This window comes from Chelonia mydas, chromosome 13, assembly GCF_015237465.2.
Source record: "Chelonia mydas isolate rCheMyd1 chromosome 13, rCheMyd1.pri.v2, whole genome shotgun sequence".
Lineage (NCBI taxonomy): Eukaryota > Metazoa > Chordata > Testudines > Cheloniidae > Chelonia > Chelonia mydas.
In genome coordinates, this window is record NC_051253.2 from 20,823,759 (window position 1) to 20,841,140 (window position 17,382).

General features: G+C 50.7%; 1 protein-coding gene across 7 annotated transcripts in view; it reads right to left on the reverse strand.

Moving 5' to 3' along the window:
• LPIN3 (lipin 3) overlaps positions 1 to 17,382 on the reverse strand; it is a 48,609-nt gene that overhangs the window by 24,449 nt on the left and 6,778 nt on the right. The window contains exon 1 of one of the 7 annotated variants that reach the window (XM_037877231.2): positions 8,102 to 8,253. The exons of 1 other annotated variant lie outside the window; for it this stretch is intronic. The gene's annotated coding sequence lies outside the window, so the exon portion shown is untranslated. Of the gene's footprint in view, positions 1 to 7,947; positions 8,254 to 17,382 lie in introns of those variants that run through there. 5 more of the 7 variants (XM_037877230.2, XM_043527416.1, XM_043527417.1 and 2 more) reach the window with 5 other exon arrangements.

Genomic DNA, 17,382 nt, shown 5'->3' on the forward strand with positions numbered 1-17,382 from the left:
TGCCATACAGGCCCCAGATCCCATCTCTGCGTGTGACCCTCATCCCAGGGGCACCCCAGGAGGTAGAGCTAGGAGGAGCTCACAAATCCTGCAGATGAGGGATTTAAAGCCACCTCCCATTCACCCAGCAAGCCAGCCAATGCAACACAGCCTCAGTGGATGGTGGGACTCCCAGCAGAGACCTTGAGAGCAAACACTGTGGGGAAAGAGAAGGATTCCTTACCCAGATGGAAGGGGACAGCTGAACACCATCAGATGCTGCCTCTTCCCCAAAACAGATGCGACCTTCCTGGTATGCTGCACACAGAGTCATATTGCTCCAGCTGCCAGACATCCCTCGAATTGGTCCAGCAGGGACATCCACATCAAACCCCACAATCCCAGCCCCATGTTCCTCCTGCACTCCCCACCCCAAAGGGGTAACAAAATCCTACCAGTTTGTTTTGCTGCTGTGCATCCCAGAGCAAAAGACCTGGCTGGGTCCAGAAGCTTCAGTGCCTGTCAGCTCTGCTGTGCTGGGAGAGGGTCATGAGCCATCCCCCCACATGCACCAGTCTGCTGAGCCCAGCTTTCTCCAATGCTGTTTCATTGACAGCAGTGCAGCCAGTGCCCCAGCCAGTGGGCAGGAGACACCTGACCTTCCCTCTTTGTCCTCTGCTTCACACCCAGCCAGACTCCTTGGTTCCCAGGACAGCACATACAAGGGGCACAGAGCTGGATTTTTCCCCATGGGTGAGTGCTGCCAGGAGTGCACTGGATGTCGGCCTGAGCACACCCTGGGCTCAGACTGCAAGACACTGAAAGGGTTTTATGTTTACTTGGTCATGGGAAGGGGGTAGCAGAGGAAGAAATGAGCCTTCAGTTTAACCCACTTTCCACCCACGGAGTATCTGGCAGGCACGGAGCGGTGCAGTGGTGAAGGAACTTAATCTGAGCTCCAGAGGACACAAGTTTAAGGGCGCTGCTGAGCAGAAACTCATCCAAGCAGGCTCCTGCCTATGATTAACAAGGCACTATGGCAAGGATGCTTACAGGACCTTTCAACGCCTTCATTCCAGAAAGCTTGTACTGCGTGCCTTCGGCTACCACTCCCTATCTCTGCCTTACCCTAGAGGGCCAGATGCCAGCTCACCACAGCTCCTCAATCACTGGCTCAGTCTCACGCAGCCTTGGAGAGGCAGGACGAGACCCCCACGCTGCAGGCCAAAACCCAGCTCCCCTCCCAGTCAGGCAAACTAATCCTTAGCCATTAGGGGTCTGGTCATCTGTGCTCCGCCACTAGGGGGAAACATCACACAGTCCAACCACCATATTCATGTTCCTCCAGGCTTCCAGAGTGTTTGCTATGGGGCTGAGGACACAGGGAATTTCACTCTGGAGGGGGATTGTCACCCCCTCCTTTCCAAGGAAGCAGCTAGCGCTCAAAAGCAGGCATGGGGCTGGGCACGAGATCTCTGGCTCTGCCAGAACCCCACAGGGTGCTACCACATCCACACAGCACACATGGGTCATTTATAACAAGACAGTGTACTTCAGCCTTCAGGGCCCAGCGAGCCTTGGTAACAGGGGGCTGCTTCGTGAATCCCAGGACCCAATTCCTACCTGATTGGTCAGCCTGGGGGGGCGGGAGAGCCAGGGGAAGATTCAGGACCCCTCCCCAAACGGAGCCTGGGTCGTTCAGACAGGTCTGTCCTTTTGTGATAAGGAAGGCAGTCAGTCATCCCCCTTTGCTCCCCAGCTTGTGCCCTAAGGGGCTCATCCTGCTCCCCCAAGCTGTAGAGAGAAGCAATACGAACCTCTGCCCCCTCCAGAGGGGCCACCCTGAACTACCCCAGCTACTTCCTTAGCACTCCTGCAGGAGGCAGGAAGTGCTTGCAAGCAGTCACCAGGCCCAGCACCAGCACATATCAACATCTGGTGCCCCAACCCATCCATACGCAGTATCCAGCCCAAGCAGCAGCCCGGGGCAGAGCTCTTGGAAGTCAAGGGGGAGACCTTCCCTCCCCACCTGGCTTTGTGAGATTATGAAAGGTACAGAGAGAGGGGGCGGCACCTTCTGCTGCTGGCTTTTGAGGGGAGCTGCATTTTGATATTTATTGGTGTGTCAGGATCCAGATGGTGATTTTCAGCCCACGGGGAATTTCCTGTTCTAGACACAAAGGGTAAGGCTACCTAGCAATCAGGAGGTGCGACTGCAGCACCCGTAGGCATACTCAAGCCAGCTTGCTAAAAAACAGCATAGCCTCGGTGGCAGGAGAAGCTGCGGGAGTACAATCCCACCAGTCCATACTCAGGTGGGTGTTTGTCTTCTGCACCTACACCTAACAGCCTCACAATTTCTCTTCACCATGTGGTTGCCCATTTACCGTGGGGCGTTGCCAGAACAGACACATTAAAGATGGCAAGGCACTCAGATAGTATACAAGCACTAAGAGAGTCAGGATTTTCCAAAGCATCTATTGATCTGGCTGCCCAGCTTGAAATGGCTTTAAAGACCCAGTGTTCAGAAAGAGCGCCTACCCTCTGAAAATCAGGCTCTATTAAGGGGTCTCAAATTGGGCTCCCAGCAAGTCTTGTCCAGAGTCCATGCTCTAGATGGCTGTCGGGCCAAGGGCATGAACTGGACGCAGTATAGTTCAATACAATCAGAGAGGCATAAGCTCTTCATTAGGACTGGCTGAAAGCTTTTCATCAGTTGGGTTCTCAACTAACCTGAGTATTCCCATAAGTGTCTGCTTTCCACTGAAAACTTGCAGCCAAGGTGCCTAGGAGCAGTTGTAGTTTGGTTGCCTCACATGCCCATTCCCCTCCACGGGCCAGGGTTCTCAGCCAGACTACATTTCCCAAGAGGGTTGACTATGTTGCATCATGGGAGATGTAGTTCAACCAGGAAGCTTGGCCTAGAAAGGATAATGGGAGCTTGACCCAAACTACAATTTCCCTGAGGCAAAGTTAGAGCATTTCCAAACCCATGTTCTTTCCCTCTGTTAAGGGGGGGTGGGGGGGGAAGGGGAGAATCTGCAGAGAAGAACAAAAACAAAACAAAACAAAAGCCGCACAGCACAGCTCTAGTTTACATTAGGTGGAACACGCTGACAACTATGCGTAGGGCTCTACCAAATTTACGGCCATGAAAGACGCATCACGGACCGTGAAATCTGGTCTTTTGTGCTTTTACCCTAGACTAAACAGCTTTCACAGGGGAAACCAGCATTTCTCAAATTGGGAGTCCTGACCCAAAAGAGTTTTGGGAGCATGGGTCGCAAGGTTATTTTAGAGGGGGTCATGGTATTGCCAGCCTTACTTCTGTGCTGCCTTCAGAGCTGGTGGCTCAAGAGCGGCAGCTGTTGGCCAGGCGCCCTGCTCTGAAGGCAGCGCCCCAACAGTAGCAGTGCAGAAGTAAGGGTGGCAATACCATACCATGCCACCCTTACTTCTGTACTGCTGCTCTGCTTTCAGAGCTGGGCTCCTGGCCAGCAGCTGCTGCTCTCCAGCGGAAGGAAGCAGTACTGCAACACTTCCTACAATAACCTTGCAATGCGCCCCCCCCCCAAACACACAAACTCCTTTTTGGGTCAGGACCCTTACAATTACAACAGAAATTTCAGATTTACATAGCTGAAATCATGAAATTTACTATTTTAAAATTCCTATGACTGTGAAATTGACCAAAATGGACCGTGAATTTGGTAGGACCCTAACTATGCGGATCGTCCGTTGGCTTTTGAAGGAACTGAAGTACCTACATACTTTTTTCTTCTTATAATCCTGCCCACTCAGGTACACAGGGCACCACCAGTTTTCACCATTTATTTTGGTCTTGTGCTAATCTGTTCGTGCTTCCAAGCGTCATGTTGACAGATTCAGTTTCTTCCTCTATTGCTCTACACAACGTTTCCTCTAGGTCAGCCTCTCTTTCGAGGCAGCATTCATGTTATCTCTTGACATGGAAGCCATGCTTTAGGTATGCCACCAACATGTTCTAAATATGCCCCTTGTGAAGTTGTCTCAGGCATAAGCATAGTGTAAAAAGCTGGGGCTAAGTAAGGTGTGCATGGAAGGGGTGGAGATGGGGGAAGGGTCAGGAGAGAAGACAGCAAAACTTACAGCTTACTCAGCAGTTCTCTTTTTCACAGCACACAGACAGACATGGACTGATTAAAAACAGAAGCGTGGGCAGAGCCTAGGCAAGAGAGTTAGGTGAGGACAGCATCTGGGAGCTGCATGAAGGTGAGGAGAGGTATGGGATTCAGTGAACAGACATGATGGAGGTGATTGCAGCATTCAAAGCAGGATATAACAGGAGCTTGGAGTGGAATCTTGAACTATGGGAAGAATGAGTTTTGGAAATACTCAAAAGTAGCTACCAGATCTGCTATGTGGGCTAATGGATGGTGCACTGGGCTGAGACTCCAGAGCGGAGCTATTTTTTAGTTCACTGGCCAAAAAACACCACTTTAAAAAAATTGTTTTGGGACCAAAAAAACATTTCATTTAACTCAGAATTTTTTTTTTATTTTTAAAACAGTTTTTAAAACCAAATCTAGCTAAATTTTGAAACATTGTGTGTTGAAAGTCTCAAAATAAGTTGTTTCAAGAGGTTTTATTTATTTAGCCAAATCTAATTTGAATACAGTAGTTTTGTTAGAGCCAATCTGAGTTTTCTGGTGAATAAGCTGTTTGTCTGAAATAGAGGTTCTCAACCTATTTACCATTGTGGGCCGCATATGAGGCTCTCAGTTTTTGTACCACACACACACACACACACACAGTACGTCTACAAAAAAAAAAAAGGTTTAGTATTTGTTATATGACAGCAATACAATTCAAATCCATCTAGTACCTTTCATTTCAACACTAGCAAATATCTACCAAGAGCATTTTAAATTAACAAAATACATCAAAACATTAACTGTTAAAATGAATTAACTTACAAAAAGGCTGGCATGGCATATTGTACTCTCCAGACGCTCAGCCCAGCTGCGCTGCCAGCAGTAGTGTGGAAGTGTGTCTGCAAATCCTGCCTGCAAAGATGGGGAGCCCTGCCTGGTGCAGGGTGTCCCCCTAGCCCAGGACTGCCCCCGCATGCACCCAGCCCTCAACTCCCCCATCCAGGGACCATGCACCAGTATCTAGACCCCATCCAGAGACTCGCCCCTGCCCCCACACCTAGAGTCTGTTCCCCAAGCACCAGCTGCACCCCCTCCCCATGCCCATGCCCGCTGGTCTCCTACCTCGGCTGCACATAGCTCAGCAGTGCAGCCCACCTGCCACTGCAGTCCTAGTACCGGGGAGCCTGCTCCAACCAGGGTCACTGGTCCCATGATCCTGAGGGGTGGGGGACCACACTGAGCACCCTGGCCTCCTGCTGATGCTGCCAGGCCCAATCCTGCCAGGGGAAAGGTGCTGATGCTGGGCCTGATCCTGCACGGCCCCATTTTTGCACTCTCCCCCCCCGGTGGCTCTGTGCCTGGGGCAGGTGCCTTTCCTGCCCCACCCTAGTCACTACCCTGAGAATGTCACATGGGCCATGGCTGTGCGCTGACAGACCAGTGGTTCTCAGCCCGTGGCCGGAGTGAGCGGGGTGAAATGTTTCAGGAGACTTGGGTTCTATTCCCTGTTCTGCCCATGAGCTGCTGTGTGACTTCTGACAAGTCACTTCATCTTTCTGGTTCCCCTCTCACGCTGATTCTCTCTCGTCTGTTTAGACTGGGCACTCTTCTGGGCAGGGACTGTCTCACACTATGGATGTGTGCAGCACCTGGCATAATGAGGTTCCAATCCCAGTCAGGGCCCCTACCTGCTACTGTAATACAATTTCATTTTGAACAAGTGCAATCTAATGGGGCCTGGCTGCATGGAGGGGACAAGTCAGGAGGTCAGAGGCTGCAGACTTTAGTGGCAGAGGACACAGCATTAGCAGTGAGAAGATTTGGAAGGAAGTGAAGCCACTTGAGATGCAGGAGCATAACAAGGGGCAGAATTTGTCTCAGCAGGTCTAAAAACAACGGCCAATGGCTATCATCGGGGACTGAACTTTGGACCTCTCCAGCCAACTCAGTAGCCTCTACAGCTTGAGCTAAAGAGCTATGTTTACTAATTGGCAGCTATAGCAGACTCTTAACCTCTGCAGATGGGGGAAGGGAAGAGAATGGGTGGCATAGACTAGTTACCTCCCTTTCAAACCACACCTCTTCCTTGCCCCTTCCCGCAGCCAACTCTGCTCCAGAAGGAGATTGGAGCTAGAGAAGCAAATTTAGGAATCAGCACCAGAGGCAATAGCTGAATCCAATCGATCCCTCAGGGAGGGTGTATAGAGGCAAGGAGGGATTCTAGCTAGCATCCAGTGGATTACCTGTCTGTAATAGGATCTGCAAAAAACAAGCCATTTCCTACAGCATCCACTCTGTCTATAGGCATTAGCTAGGGGCAGAAAGCACTTTGAGGCCAATATCATTAACCGCTTTAGTCTCAAGAGTGGGTGACCAGATGTCCTGTTTTTATAGGGACAGTCCCATTTTTGGGGACTCGCTCTTATATAGGCACCTATTACCCCCCACCCCTGTGCTGTTTTTTTCCATAGTTGCTATCTGGTCCCCCTATCCAGGAGCTGTAGTTGCAACCCACAGTAATTCAGCAGTGAAGGGCTTAACTGGGGTTTTCAAACAAGCTGAGTTGACAAATAAAAGGCGTGCGTGGGAGGGGGAAAGTCCAATTACAAACAGAAAAATAACCCCAAGTTAAAGCAGAAAGCATCTGCCCCCTACTTCCACTGACCCTAAGCCAGGCACTCCTACCCCAGCTCATCCCACCATCTCAGCACACCCCCAGAGAGACAGCCCCAAATGGGAATTCACCACTGGAGCCTCTCCCCGCAGCACGATGGTTCTGACCACCACTGACTCAGGAGTCATATTTCAACCCCCCATATTTGATCACCGAGAACCAGTGGTTTGGTGCTGCCCATCAGAGTGGTAAAGTTCACACCTAGTGTCCAGGATGATCTCTTCATACAGCAGGCAATGCCACACACTGCTTAGAGACCTCTGTGAGCCCCACATTCAGAGGCAGTAGGAAATGAGTGTTTTTCAACCTTAGCGCCCCCCCCCCCCCCATCTTCTCCACAGGCTTCATACTGAATTCAGCAAGTCTGTTGGGAGTAATAAAAAGTCCTCCTCTCTCTAGCCTCTCAAAATCCTCAGGCCAGCCCTGAGCATGGAAGTCCCATCACAGTGGGCAGGAATCAATTGCTTTTGGAAAGGGGTGTGTGTAAATAAATAAATAAAAATATATCATGGTCAGGTCCACCCAAATAATGCCAAGCCAAACTCAGTAGATAAATAGATACGTGAGGGGGAGGAGTCAGAATCTGGGGGCCTAAAACCTGGCTAACTTATAACCCCACCCTTAAAAACTAAAGGGAACAGCTTGACAACGCCTTAGCAACCAGGATGTGGGTTACAACTAAGTTTCCCCTTTCCAAAGGCCACAAGACAGGTCACTCAGCACTTCTGCCACAGCAATTGAAGAGCCCAGCTTTATAGCTAGAAGGATCTCCCAGGATAAGCCAACTGCTACCTGTACTTTGCTAGAATGCCCCCAGTTTAGCACACCTTTAGCTCCTATAACTGCCTGACACAGAGGGAACTAGAAGAGGGGAGTAGGGGAAAAAAAGACAAACAATATCATTTCCCTTGGCTACCAGGGAAACTGATGACACGGGATTAATGCTTTGTACAAGTGCCACTGCATTATGAAAGTTGCTTCTCCCCCAAGCTATTCTGTATGCACCTTCCACAGCAAGGTTCCTTCTTTCTCATCAGTTACACTGGCCCAAGATATTCACACATTATAAGTCTTCTCTTTTTACATCCTGCCAAGATGAGCAGGGCAGCATTACCCAAACATACAGCTTTGTTTGATCACTTGTTTAGCCCCCCCCCGTACCTTGACAGCTGCTTAGCTTCAGTTGGCTGCTCCTAGACTTTGAAACAGACACGCTCTTAAAATGCTAGCTAGCTGCTGCCTACACATGGGCATTTTCTTTCTGCTTCTCTCTTAGCTCTACTGCCTTACCTGAAGCTTCCTGCTTCCCTCTTACCTGATCCAGGGCGGAGCCTGCACCCTAAACAGTGTCAGGTCATCACTGATCTGCCTCATCTTAAGCCTATCAGAGCTTTAGGAGCTCTAGAGACAGGACCTCATTGAACCAGGCAGCTGACAGCAAACATGAATGGCTGCAGCTGTGGGTCCCTTCAGCCCTGCCCATTTTCCTCCTCTCTCATACTCTGGCAGCTCCAGATACTTGTCAGACCTGCTAGATGTCACTCGTTTGTAGGAAAAAGAAAAGGAGTACTTGTGGCACCTTAGAGACTAACCAATTTATTTGAGCATAAGCTCACATGCTCAAATAAATTGGTTAGTCTCTAAGGTGCCACAAGTACTCCTTTTCTTTTTGCGAATACAGACTAACACGGCTGTTACTCTGAAACCTGTCGTTTGTAGGAAGACTTCTTCCTGTTTCATTAATTTGCAGGCAGGTGCAGTGCCTCACCCAAAGAAGGATTTTGCGATGTCCCTTCAATAATATGCTTAGGGCTAGACTTTCCAAAAAAGCCAGCTCCCATTTAGGCACCTCCATTAGTGGGCAGATTTTCTAGAGGGTGGGGTGCTGAGCTCTGTGGAGAATCCTGGCCATTGGGGTCACAATGGAAGGTGCTGGGAGCTCACCTGTTTGAAAAACCCAGCCCTGTGAGCGCTGAGTTTTCTGGAAGCTCTATCCCTTAATCCCTCCCTCATAGTGGTTTGAAATCTCCCACATTCAAGTGCTGGGAGCCTCTGCAGGGCTGAGCTAGTCTGCTGTTACTGCTAAATACTAAGATAGTCCTTCGAACTGAGGGGAAGGACTGCAGAGATGGGTAATCCAATGGGTGCTTTTGGTTTGTAAAGCTTCGTTGAAGGGTTTTTGGTTTTGCAGGTGTTGTTTGGATATAGGTTCCTTTTTCCCTGCAAATTTGGATGATGGCTCTGGTTTTGGCCAGTCTCCAGGGCCAAATCAGTTCGCTTCATTTTTATTCAGTCCTTAATGGCAGACCATAACTTAAATAAAACCAGGGTGCCTAAGCACTGCAGCATGTGGTGTCGTGGGACATTGTATTAGCCTTTCACTTCTGTTCTTTGGAAACTGACCATGGGCTCAAGTTGAGGCAGTGTTATCTCTGCTGCTGGAAGCTTCTTAAAGTGTGGCATCCAAACTTGACAATGCATTACATAGACAATGAGCTTAAATGACCATGGCTGCACTGTATTAATATGTGTACAGTTCTCACTCAACTCCCAAAGTGCTGGCCCACCAGGCATTTGGCTCAGTGACCTGAGGAAGTTAGAGGCAGGCTACTCTTCTTTGGAATGGGAGTGCCCCTGGGACACTTCAGACCCAGCAAACCCTCTGTCAAAATCCAAAGACGCTTTGTTGCTCTGTCTGGAGAGTCTCAAATTTCCCAAGGAAAATAGTGAAACCTGGGACAGATGGTGACATAGGCAGTCAAAACCACTTGAACTATCCACCCAAATCCCTATCTGTATAAAGGAAGGCAGTATTTCCTAGTGGATAGAGCACTGGACTGGGACTTGGGAGACCTGGCTTCTATTCCATTTGGACACTGGCCTGCTGGGTGACCATGGGCAAATCATTGCATCTCTTTGTGCCTCAGTATCCCCATCTGTAAAAGGGGTTAGGAATCTGACCTCTTTTGTAAAACGCTTGGACATCACCCGATGAAAGGTGCTATATAAGAGCTAGGTATTAGGATTTTATGATCTATGCCAGGGATCGGCTACCTTTGGCACATGGCCTGTCAGGGAAAGCCGCTGGCGGGCTGGGCTGGTTTGTTTACCTGCAACGTCCGCAGGTTCGGCCGATTGCCGCTCCAGGCCAATGGGGGCTGCGGGAAGCGGCAGCCAGCACATCCCTCAGCCCATGCCGAGTCACAAGGAGTCCTGAACGAAACTCCTAAGATTAGAGTTGAATTTAACAGTCTGTTTGTTTCTGGGTTCATATACTGTACCCATCAGCATGGTATCTGAGCGCCGCTGCATTTGAATCAACCCAAACAAAGTGCAATTCATGGGGGGAGAAACCACATGAACTAAAACCCGCTAAGCGACTTGTCAAAAAAAGCTATGTGACAGAAACCCAGCAAGATTTGTCCAGCCCTGCCCGAGTTCTGACACACTGGGGCTATAACCCGGGTTTCACCGCAAGGTGGCAATCTTTCATCTCTTTAAAAAACAGGAGTACTTGTGGCACCTTAGAGACTAACAAATTTATTTGATCATAAGCTTTCGTGAGCTGCAGCTCACTTCATCGGAGGCATGCATCTGATGAAGTGAGCTGTAGCTCACGAAAACTTATGCTCAAATAAATGTGTTAGTCTCTAAGGTGCCACAAGTACTCCTGTTCCTTTTGCGGATACAGACTAACACAGCTGCTACTCTGAAACCTTTCATCTCTTTCTGTCTCTGTCCGTTCATCATCTTCAGATACGCCGCATAATTCGGACTCAAATTCTGCGCACAGCAGATACGTGCATCTTCCACCAAAGTCCCCAGGAGATGCACAAGCACATCACAGAGAAGACTCTGGCCCTATCCTAATTAACATCTTCCCATCTCATGACTGTATGTATATACATCGGTGCTGGAACTAGGGGTGCTGCTGCACACCCTGGCTTGAAGTGATTTCCATTATATACAGGGTCTACAGTTTAAACAGCTCTCAGCACCCCCACTATAGAAATTGTTCCAACACCCCTGTTTATACAGCGACCGAAGTTTTCTATTAACGGCAGCTTGAGCCTTTTATAGAGCCCCCAGTAAAGAATTCTAATGATTAATAGCATATCACTAAGGCACCATTAACATCTGCAGTGCTCTGACAGAGACCCGGTCCCTGTGCAAAAGAGTGTACAAAGTAAGGGTCTGATGATCCTACTTCCTGTACGTTAATGGCAAAGCCCTTCTTGTTTTCAATGGGAGCAGTGCGGGGCCCTAAATGAGAGAGACATAAGCAGATAGATGCAGATTCTTAAAAGGTATCTAGGTGCCTAGCTCCCACTGAAAGCAATGGGAGCCAGGTGCCTAAATACCTTAGGGCTATGCAGCACAGGTGGTAACAGACAGCTCCAGACATGAGCAGCAGCAGTGGAAGGCTAAGCAAAAGAAGGCAGTTTAACAGGACTTAGCATTTATGGATCTCAACCTGCTTTAAGTATCGTGATCCTCATGTGACAGACGAAGAAACTGAGGCATGGGTCGGTTAAGTGATTTGCCCAAAGTCACATAGGGAGTGCTAGCAAAGATGGGGTCAGAAGCCAGGTCTGCTGGTTCCCAGTTGGGTGCCCTTTCCACTGGCCCTGCCCTGTTTTTAAGGAGGGATTTGATGGGGGAAGGGAGGGATTTGGCTTGGGGTGGGGGGAGGATGTTCCAGGTATAGGGGGCACCACAGAAAAGGCATGAAGCTGAGTTCCGGTGGGGCAGAGCACGCACTGAAGGGGAGTCTGGTAGCTAGATCCTGATGGAGGAAGAGCCCGAAAGGCCGTGAAGGGAGATGGGAGCTGAGCAGGGTGGGAGATGGCTGGAGAAGCAGCATTAGGGATAGCCTGGAGGAGGGCACAGATCAGAGACAGGGGAGGAGGAAGCAAGAGTCAAGATGAGGGAGAAACAAGGAAACCAAACACATAGGCAGGATATTGCACTTTGCACATGAGGCAACTGTCTTGCAAAATAGCCAGGGTGGTGTTTGTATAGTTACCAGGATTAATAACAGGGGCCAAACTGCCTGCACCCGTCGGAGCTGCCACAGGCTGAGGTAGCAGATAGCCCACGGGGCTGATGAGCACAGAGACATTCCGAGCTGAAATCACAGGCGAGGTCTGGGGAGGCTCACAGGCCGGCATGCTGCCTCCCAGTTCAGGCACCTTTCTGGGGCAGATCACGTCCATTGCATGCAGTTTATTTGGTGTGAGCCTCTCACATGAGTCCTTATAAACAGAGCTCCTGTCTCCTCCACATGGACATTAAAGATCCCTGGCCCCTTTTGTAATGGGAGGGGGTTAGTGTGGTCAGCAATTTCCCCTTTCATCTGTTGTGCTGTGTGATGTACACTAGACACAGCACTGGGCTGGGACTCAGGAGACCTTTGGGCCAGTCACCGCACCGCCCTGAGCCTCAGTGAACCCATCTGTGCAAGGGGGATAATGCTACTGACCTCCCTTGTAAAGCGCTTTGAGGTCTACTGATGAACAGTGCTAAATAAAATCTTGGCATTGTGAATGATAGGGAGGGGCTTGGCTACAATGATCATGAGGCCCATGTATACAGACAGGCAGTCCCCTGTGTTTGTTCGTCACCTAGCACAAGGGAGTCCTGGTAGATGACTTGAGCTCCTAGTTGCCTCACTGGGCCACCTTAAAGAATCTCTCCCCCAGTCTGTGGTTTACCCCCTCCAAAGCCATGTATTGAAGAGACGGATGTAATAAGCAGGGTTTCCAATAGAAAAGTGCAGCTATTTCTGTACAGTTTAAGGTGGAATCCAAGGGACGTAGTTCTCCATATAATGGCAAGGGTGCGACAACAGCACGCCCAGGCAGCTGATTTACTTGGCTAACTCACCTAGACAGGCTTTTATTGTCCACGAACACACACACCCTGTCCAGCAACGCAATAAACATCAGACGGCAGCAAGCCCATTAGCATGCCAGTAGGAAAACAAAGCTTGTCTCAGCTCACCTGACCTTCCCCACCCCCCTCCTCTCAGGGAACGTGGGGGCTGCTTTTTGCTGAGCAGGATTTGAATGAGTGTTTGAAAACGTGGGGCACAGTTTTAAAAGAAAAGGCTGATTGTTCATTATTGCACAGTCTCTTGCCAGCCTACCAACTGAATTTGCTGCCATGCATCGGTTCCAGATCCAGAGCCGGATATTTTGCCGCTCTCCCAGAACCACTCACTACAGGTAGCTAAGATGACAGTCACTCCAGTGCAGAAAGAAGGGATCTGAATGAACTGCACAAGGGAATATTTTACTCCCAGAGACCTGAGTCCACAGGTGGCTTTTTCTGAACAAAGCAGCCAAAAGACCACTCTCTACAGAGCATGGTTGGATGGAGAGATACAGAGGTCATGGCAATCAGCTACACCCCAGCCATGTGCGGTTAGGGACAGAACCCATAACCCACCCGCTCCAAACACAGGTTTGAACGAAACACACCCCTTGAACTAAAGGAGAAGCTGTTAGTTATCAGTAACTATTACTGGGTTTTTATCTTTTAGGGGCAGGCGCATGCATACACCTTAGCCAGTGCATTCTAGTGTATTTTGGACAGCATGACATGCCTCCCTAGCTATTTAAACACCACTCACTAACTCCCCTGCGAGAGCTGGTAAAAGCAGCTTCCAGCGGACAGCAGCTCAACGCAGAACTCCTGCTGCTTGGGTGAGCAAAAGAGGGGGACAGCCACGGAGATGCGCAGACTTGCTGGCCTCAGACCACAACGGTTCTGCTCTGAGCCTGGCCTGTGGTAAATTGCAGGATGTGTTTGAGAACCGTTCAAAACACTCGGCCGTTTCAGTTCACAGGGGTCTGTCTGTGCACACATCCTTTGATTTGGCCTATGCGAGCCTGCAGCCCCCCTAACGCTCAGCATCCGAGACACCCAAAAGAAACTTAAGAGGAAAGCCAGTCAAACTCCCCTAGTTTCATGACATACCATAGTAGTTTAAGGGAAAACGGTACCCACGTCCAGCTCTACGAAAACTAGGGCTGGGTTTGCTCAAGAGTTCACAAGACACCTAACCTGTGTGCTGCTAGCCTGACGCAGCGAGCAGACTCCTGTTGAAATCCAGGGGGCTACGCTTCAGAGTAAGAGAAGCAGGGTCTGGCCTGCCGTCTGCAATGAAACCTGATTGCAAATCATTTATTTGAATGACCTTAATGCACTCGGCCACTGGGCGAGCTATAGCATGCAGCCCCCCACCCTGGACTGGCAGACATAGCGCCCCTTCGCCTCTCAGAAAGACTGGTCCATATCCTTCCGTTTCCATGCTGATATTGCCGGTCTCGTGGGTGAATCATTGGGGAAAGTGTTAGTGACTCCTGGCTGTCGTCCTGCATCCCTGCACTTCTATATTTGACAGAAGGAACGTGCCGCTTGCAACAAAGGCCAAATCATGGATCTGACACAGTAAAGGGTCTAGGCCCCCTCAATTCCTACTGCTGGCCATGGGAGCAAGGGGTGCTCAGCACCTGGCATGCGTGAGTCCCACAGAAGGAAGCAACTCCAGCACTGCTGTTGCTTTGCCTTTCTAGAGCATGTTTCATTCATGTGCCTGCCAGTGCATTAAAGCCCAGAAGCAACCCTTGGGAGGGAGTTAGCACCCTGGACATGAGGGTAACAGGTGTGTTAGAGATACAGAGATAGATGCCATTATAACCAATTTACAAATGGGCAAACCAAAGCTTGGAGCAGCCAAGTAACATGTCCAAGCCAACTGCTCAAGCCACTAGACCACACTGCCTCCTTGCTTGCATCCTGCTTGAGCTGCTAGACCACATTCCCTCTCCTGAGGAGCAAAGGATCCCCTGGTGCATACAGCAGAGACCTATGCACACTCTGTAGAAAAGCCCAGGCAGGGATTGATAGGAGGCTTTTAAAGAATCAACAAGTGTCTCCTTCCTTTCTGCAGTTATTTAATGATTTAGTGAAGAGAGATGGTGTCACCCCTGCTCAGCGAATGTGAAGAATCTGCTCCGCTGTTTAGGTGCTGAGCAGAGATCCTGCATGTTGCATTCTCTCCTGATTCAACCATTAAATAGCCATATTTTTTTTAACCCTTGGAACAATTTACCAAGTACTCCTGAGGGCATTCTGTGCCAAAAAATTAAAAATTCTGCACACATTTTAAAATTCTGCAAATTTTATTTGTCAAATAAATGTGGAGACCCCAGCATGGCATTGGGGAGCACAGGTCACTGGCTGCCCAGAGGTGGAAGATCACTGTGCAGCTCCCCACCGGGACAGGGACTCAGCGGTGAGGCTGCATCCAACCACGACATAGAGCACGGACCGGGCCTGCCCCACAAACACCCCAGGGCCCTGCCCCTCCGTGCTGCGTGCACCAGGTGTGGGCAGGCAGGCTCAACACAGCAGGATCCAAGTGTGGAGCGGCTTAGTGTGGGGGGATCCAGATGTGGGTTGAGAGGGTTCTGGGTGAGGGCGGCTCAGTGGGGGATGCAGGTGTGGGGGGAATCTGGATGCACAGGGGCTTGTTGGAGGGGGGTTCTGGGTGCAATGGTAATGGGACTCTGCAGGGGAGTCCAGGTGATAGTGGCTGGGGCTCAGCAGGAGGGGGGGTCTGGGTGTGGGGGCCCATGTGCAGCTCGTTGGGTGTCAATAGGGTGGGGATCCAGGTGCAGGAGGCTTGTTGGGGTGGTCCAGATGCAGGTGGAATGGGGCCTATTGGGAGGGGGGTGTTTCTGGGTCTTTGGGGGGGCTGAGGCTTGGTTGGAGTGTCTGGGTATGAGGGGGTCTGGATGCACAGGGGTAGAGTGGATGGGGGAGGAGCTCCTTGTAAAGTGATCACTCTTCCTGCAGCTGAGGTGTGATGGGTGCAGGAAGGGGGGGGAGGGGGGGAATTTGCAGAGCTTCCTACAGCCGGGGGAGAAATCTGGGGGTGGGTCTGACATGGCCCTGGATGCTGTACAGGGGAAAATGAAGTCCCATCCCCCACTGCCCAGCCAGGACTAGCACCTGAGCCAGGTGCAGGATAGGAGCCACCAGCTGTGTCTTCTCCAGTCCTGCGTCCTGCCCCACAGTGATTTACCTCTCTGCCAGCTGCCCTGGGTGCCTGAAACATACCTTTGGGGAGGGTCGCATAACCGTTATTGTGGCTTCCCTTTGCTTCCCCATCAGAAAGTCATTTTTCTGCGGAGAAGCGAAGAAATCTGCAGGGAATGTAAATTCTGCGCAAGAGCAGTGGCGCAGAATTCCCCCAGGAGTAACCAAGGGTCGTGGTGGATTCTCTATCACCAGCAATTTTAAAATCAAGACTGGATGTTTTTCTAAAAGATCTGCTCTAGTTCAAACAGGGATTACTTTGGGAAAGTTCCAGGGCCACAGTTTTAGAAGAGGTCAGATCAGATGATCACAGTTGTTACTACGGGCCTTAGACTCGATTAACAACAATTTCCATGTAGGCACAGACACCAACGTTCCAATGTGCCAGGTCGTGCTTGACCCCTGGCTCTGCCACAGGCCCCGCCCCCACTCCACCCCTTCCCCCAAGTCCCCACACCCACCTCGCCTCTTCCCGCCCCTGCCCCATTCCGCCACCTCCCCCTCACGTGCTGCCCCGTTGCTCCTCCCCCTTGCCCCAAGAGCCTCCTGCACGTCGTGAAACAGCTGATCCGCTGCGGGTGGGAGGTACTGGGAAGGAGAGGGAGGCGCTGATCGGCGGGACCCACCAGCATGTGGGAGGCACTAGCGGAGGGAAGGGGAGTACCTACGGAGTTGGCACCTATGCATGTAGGAAGAGGCAAATTTTCAGTTGTGTTTCAAGACTCAGCTGGGTGTAAGTGCTGTTTAGTTTCCAGGACGTCCCTGGCCGTAAGGGTCTCTCTGGTTTTTTTCCCCAAGGAGAACGCTGCACAGTGGCAAAGCAGAAGAGCATGCCGGGCCCTGGCCTGCACTGGGTGGGCGTGCTGAGGTGGGTGGAGCAGCAGAATGAAAGGATACATTGTGCCTTGGGTAGGCAAGCTGTGCTCTGAGTAACAGCTGAGCAAGGAACAGTGATATAATCAGGGTGGCAGAAGGGGGGCTGAATGGTGAGATCGTGGCGTGCTATGCTGTGGGGAGCGGCAGGGAGGCACAGTGCAGCATGAATATGATCAAATGAGGCAGTGCACTGTGCTGTGCGTGGCAGGGTGGCAGCCTGGCACACTGTGTGGCGGGTAAAGAGTGGCAGAGCGAGGCAGTAGGTCGATGTGCTCTCCGCCAGGTTGTATCTAAAGCAGTAACAGTAGAAGAGAACCAATTACTATTTGCAGCCCTGTGTTGTGTCCTGGCAAACCTCCCCTGGCCTGAGCACCAGGGCCTGTGCCCTGCCGAGTTCACTGGCTGCTTGGACACTGTAGCATTTACTACATGCTGGAGTAGCCAGGGAAGCTCAGTCTGCTTGACTGTGGGGAAGCTGAAAACGAAAAGTCCTCACCATCAACTGACAGCCGCTCTACCCCACTACTTTATAGAGCATTCAGCACAGACCGGCCAGTGTGCAGGTCGCCTGTGACATAGAAACCACTGCTATAGCACCTCCCATCTAGCAAT